Here is a 6,000-nt window from a genome sequence, read left to right as displayed (position 1 = left end):
CCTGCCGCAGCTGCTCACATCTCGCTCACTCTCTCCAACATCACAACAGCAACTACCTCAACCCAAACTGAACTGAACTGAACTCTGCATTATCTTAAGACTATTCATTTACCCCTAGACTTTGATAGAGCTTGGTTTTGATTCTTATTCCTACACTTCTGTATTTATCATTGCTAACCTGTTTTATATGTATATTTGCATTTTTGATACTGTTTTACTTAGTTTACTAATAAACACCTTCAGTTGCAGTACCACCAGACTCCAATGTATCATTCCATTTCTGCTGGTTTGGTAACCCGGTCACAGGGTACGTGACACTATCCACCTGTCATATTAGTTTAAACCACCCCCAACATCTCTAATAAACCTGTCTGCAAGAATATCGGTCCCCCTCAGATTCAAGTGCAACCTGTTCCTTTTGTACAGGTCACAGATGAGGTCCCAATTACCCAGAAATCTGAATCCCTGACCCCTGCTCCAATTCTTCAGCAACGCATTCTTTTCCCTTCCACATTGCCATGTGGCACAGCAGCAATTCCGAGATTATCACCCTACTTCTCATCTTCACTGTATTCTGTTTTCAAGACCTCCTCCCTTTTTCTATCTATGTCATTGGTACCAATATATACCATGACTTCTGGCTGCTCACCCTCCCATTTCAGGATAATGTGAACACGTTCAAAAACATCACGGATCCCAGCACCTGGGAGGCAAACTACCATTTCTGTTTCTCACATCCTCAGAATCCCCTGTTGCTGTTAATCATCTTCTTCAGTTCCCTACTCTTCTGAGCTACAGGGCCAGACTTGGTGCCAGAGGCACGAACACTGTTGCTTCCCCCAGGTAGGCCATTCCCACCCCCCCAACAGTACTCAAAATGGAGTACTTATTGTCAAGGGGGACAGCCTCTCCACTGTCTGACATTCTCCCTTCCCTCTCCGAACAGTCACCCAATTATCTGTCTCCAGTGGCCTTGGGGTGGAAAATCTTCTTGCGAAGATTTTTTAAAATTAGAGTGGTAGGTGCCTGAAACACACAGCCAGGGGAAGTGGTGGAGGCAGATATGATAGTAACATGTCATAGGCATAGGAGAAAACCAGGGGTCCATAAGCCAGTCTTCATATGGGATCTGAGGTGCAGAAGGTCAGCAATTTTAAATTCCTCAGCATTATCATTTAAAGGATATGGCCTGGGATCAGGATGTAAGTTCTATTACAAAGAAGACACGGCAATATCTCTACTTTCTTAGAAGTTGGCAAAGATTTGGCATGTCATCTAAAACTTAGACAAACTACTATAGATGCATGATGGAGAGTATATTGAATGGTTGCATCATGACCTGGTATGAAACAACAGTGCCCTTGAACAGAAAAGCTCATCCCATCATTGAGCACATCTACAAGGAGCACTGTTTCAGGAAAGCAGCATCTATCAAGTGCTCCCACCATTCAGGCCATTCTTGCTGCTGCCATCAGGAAAGAGGTACAGTAGCCTTAGGCTCCACACTAACAGGTTCTGAAGCAGTTATTATACCTCAGCCATAGGGGTTCTGAACCGGAGTGCATAACTTCACTCCCTCCAACACTGATCTGTTTCCACAAACTATGGACTCTACAACACACATTCTAAATATTTATTGTTTATTTGTTATTTTGCTTTTTTATTTTCAAAATTTGCTGTCTTTTGCACATGGGCTGTCTGTTCATCTTTGTTGCGTGCAGTTTCTTTGTAATTGCTGTGAATGTTCACAAGAAAACACGTTTCAGGATAGTATATGGTGACATGTGAACTTTGATATTAAATTTACTTTAAACTTTGAACAGACAGGGATAGAGGGCCACGGACCATATGCAGATAGATACTACTAGGGTCAGCACAGATTCTATAGATTGAGGGTTTGTTCTTTCACTATACTGTTCTGCTGTATGTTCTACAATGTCTATACCCCATCACAAGGTAACTTCAAGCTGGATTGCCACATCCAATGGCCAATTCCTATAGTTGAATGATTGCAACATTTCTCTCTTTTTGCCATTAAAGGACACAATTGAATAGTCATGATACCTTCATGACTAGAGTTCTGATGAAGTGATATATACAGCAGGAAAACAGACCTTTCAGCTGACCAAGTATTCTCCAACCGTCAACCACTAATTTTACACTCATCCTGCATTAATCACATATTCTGTTCTCCTCACATCCTCAATTGCCCCCAGATTCTACCATTCACCTCTATGCCAAAGGCAATTTACCACCTACCTGTCCATCTTAGGGATGTGGGAGGAAACTGGGCCCCTGGAGGAGACCCACAGGGTCACAATGAAGAACGTATAAACTTCATATAGACAGCACCGAGGTCAGGATTGAATCTAAGTCACTGTCCTTGTCAGATAGTGGCTTTACTAGCTGTGCTCCATGTCCTTGTCCTGAAGCATTCTCTATCCCCAACACTGACCTGCAGATTACTTTCAGCGAGTCCCATCCCAAATCTGACCTGGAATGTTCAACGTCAGCAGGTGAAATGTAAAGCTGTTCCTGATACAAAACTAAATGCAGCATAATAAGCAAAACATGCTGAAAATGCTCAACTGTTCATACAACACCTGTGGAAAGGAAAACTGAGTTAAACTTTTCATGCAGAAGACCACTGCTTGCACTGTTCAACTGCAACTGTATGAGAAAAATTCCTTTAAAAAAAAATCGACAGTCTCATTTAACGTCCTTCACACGTGATGTTCCCTATATGAAAATTACATGGGACTTGCACAAAAACAGATTTGACACAACTCAGCTTCATTGGTTTACAGTTGCATTAAAAGTACAGCAAAGTAACTACCGTAAGATTCCCTTCAATTTAGAAACATAGAAAACCTACAGCACAATACAGGCCCTTCGGCCCACAAAGCTATGCCAAACATACCCTTACCTGAGAAATTACCTAGGGTTACCCGTAGCCTCCTATTTTTCTGAGCTCCATATACCTGTCCAGGAGTCTCTTAAAAGACCCTATTGTATCCGCCTCTACCACCATCTCCGGAGGCCCATTCCATGCACTCACCACTCTGCGTAAAAAACTTACCCCTGATACCTCCTCTGTACCTGCTTCCAAGCACCTTAAAACTGTGCCCTTTTGTGTGAGCCATTTCAGCCCTGGGAAAAAGCCTCTGACTATCCACACGATCAATGACTTGCATCATCTTATACACCTCTATCAAGTCACTTCTCATCTTCCGTCGCTCCAAGGAAAAAAGGCCAAGTTCCCTCAACCTATCCTAATAAGGCATGCTCCCCAATCCAGGCAACACCCTTGTAAATCTCCTCTGCACCCTTTCTATGGTTTCCACATCCTTCCTGTAGTGAGGTAACCAGAACTGAGCACAGTACTCCAAGAGGGGTCTGACCAGGGTCCTTTATAGCTGCAACATTACCTCTCGGCTCTTAAACTCAATCCCATGATTGATGAAGGCCAATGCACAGTATGCCTTCTTAACCACAGAGTCAACCTGTGCTGCAGCCTTGAGCGTCCTATGGACTCGGACCCCAAGATCCCTCTGATCCTCCACACTTCCAACAGTCTTACCATTAATATTATATTCTACCATCATATTTTACCTACCAAAATGAACCACCTCACACTTATCTGGGTTGAACTCCATCTGCCACTTCTCAGCCCAGTTTTGCATCCTATCAATGTCCCGTTGTAACCTCTGACAGCCCTCCACACTATCCACAACACACCCAACCTTTGTGTTATCAGCAAATTTACTAACCCATCCCTCCACTTCCTCATCCAGGTCATTTATAATAATCATGAAGAATAAGGGTCCCAGAACAGATCCTGAGGCACACCATGGTCACTGGCCTCCATGCAGAATATGACCCATCTACAACCACTCTTTGCCTTCTGTGGGCAAGTCACAAAGTAATGTCCCCTAGGATCCCATGCCTCCTTACTTTCTCAATAAGCCTTTCATGGGGTACTTTATCAAATGCCTTGCTAAAATCCATATATACTGCATCTAGGTCTCTACCTTCATCAATGTGCTTAGCCACATCATCAAAAAGTTCAATCAGGCTCATAAGGCATGACCTGCCTTTGACAAAGTCATGCTGACTATTCCTAATCATATTATGCCTCTCCAAATGTTCATAAATCCTGCCTCTCAAGGATCTTCTCCATCAACTTACCAACAAGTGAAATAAGACTCACTAGTCTATAATTTCCTGGGCTATCCCAACTCCCTTTCTTGAATAAGGGAACAACATCTGCAAACCTCCAGTACTCTGGAACCTCTCCTGTCCTCATTGATGATTCAAAGATCATTGCTAGAGGCTCAGAAATATCCTCCCTCGATTCCTACAGAAGCCTGGGGTACATTCCGTCTGGTCCCGGTGACTAATCCACCTTGATGCTTTCCAAAATCTCCAGCACATCCTTTTCCTTAATATCTACATGCTCAAGCTTTTCAGTCTGCTGCAAGTCATCACTACGCCTAGATCCATTTCCGTAGTGAATACTGAAGCAAAGTATTCATTAAGTATCTCTGCTATCTCCTCCAGTTCCATACACACTTTTCCATTATCACACTTGATCGGTCCTATTCTCTCACGTCTTATCCTCTTACTCTTCACATACTTGTAGAATGCCTTGGGGTTTTCCTTAATCCTGTCCACCAAGGCCTTCTCATGGCCCCTTCTGGCTCTCCTAATTTCATTCTTAAGCTCCTTCCTGCTAGCCTTATAATCTCCGAGATAGCCTACGTCATCACCCAACTGTCTAGTCGGGTGAGAGAATGGGGAACAGCCCCCTGGAAGGCAGGTTGCACAACACGCTGGAGGAACTCAGCAGGTCGGGCAGCATCCATGGAAATCAATGTTTCAGGCCGAGACCCTTCGTCAGGACTGAAGAGGAAGGGGCAGGGGCCCTATAAAGAAGGTGGGGGGAGGGTGGGAAGGAGAAGGCTGGTAGGTGCCAGGTGAAAAACCAATAAGAGGAAAGATCAAGGGGTGGGGGAGGGGATAGGCAGGAAAGGTGAAGAAGGAATGTATGCTCCAGATCCAGCTCGGACTGAGATCCTGACCCTCTGCAGACCGGGACCATTATTACTGCCACCGGGTCCTACCTCTCATCTTATTCCTCTACTACCCCCTATCCTCCCTGCAACTCCCAACCTTCCCTCCACCCCTCATCCCCCTCCATTCCTCTGATCCCTCATCCTCCCCTCAGCCCGCTCTCCCTGAATATCCCAACACCCCTCTCCCTCCTGAGACCTCCCACTCTTCACCCTCCTCTGACCCCAGCCCCAACCCTTGCAATGTCTTCACCATCCCCTCTGACCTTCCCCTCTCTGAGGCAGAACATTCTGTCCTTAGTAGGGGCCTCATTTTTGTCCCTCTTTGTCCACACCTCAGTCAGTTCTGTGCCCGCCATAACGCTGAACTCTTCTTCCATCACCTACTTCTCCAAGCCTGCTACTTTAAAAAGGATTCTCTTCCCCCATTGATGATCCCTTCTCCCGTCTTCAACCCTCCTCCTCCTGGACACCCCACCAGGCCTTCTACCTGCACTCGATCTTTTCATCTCCAACTGTCGCCGAGACATCAATTGTCTCAACTTCACCACTCCTCTCTCCTGTTCTAACCTCACTCCCTCTGAACGCACCGCCCTCCACTCTCTCTGCTCTAATCCTAACCTCACCAGCAAACCCGCAGACAAAGGTGGTGCTGTAGTATTCTGGCGGACGGACCTCTACCTCACTGAGGCCAAACGGCAGCTCTCTGACACCTCCTCTTACTTACCCCTGGAACATGACCCCACCAAAAACATCAAACCATTGTCTCCCGTACCATCACCGCCCTTATCAACCCCGGAGACCTTCCATCCTCAGCCAAAAAACTCGTAACACCTACACCCCGCACTGCTCAGTTTTACCTCCTCCCCAAGATCCATAAGCCTGACTGTTCTGGTAGACCTATAGTTTCGTTCTGATCCTGCCCTAC

Source organism: Hemitrygon akajei, chromosome 8, assembly GCF_048418815.1.
Source record: "Hemitrygon akajei chromosome 8, sHemAka1.3, whole genome shotgun sequence".
Taxonomy (NCBI): domain Eukaryota; kingdom Metazoa; phylum Chordata; class Chondrichthyes; order Myliobatiformes; family Dasyatidae; genus Hemitrygon; species Hemitrygon akajei.
The sequence above is the reverse complement of the archived record's forward strand: the minus strand, read 5'-3'. Positions refer to the sequence as shown.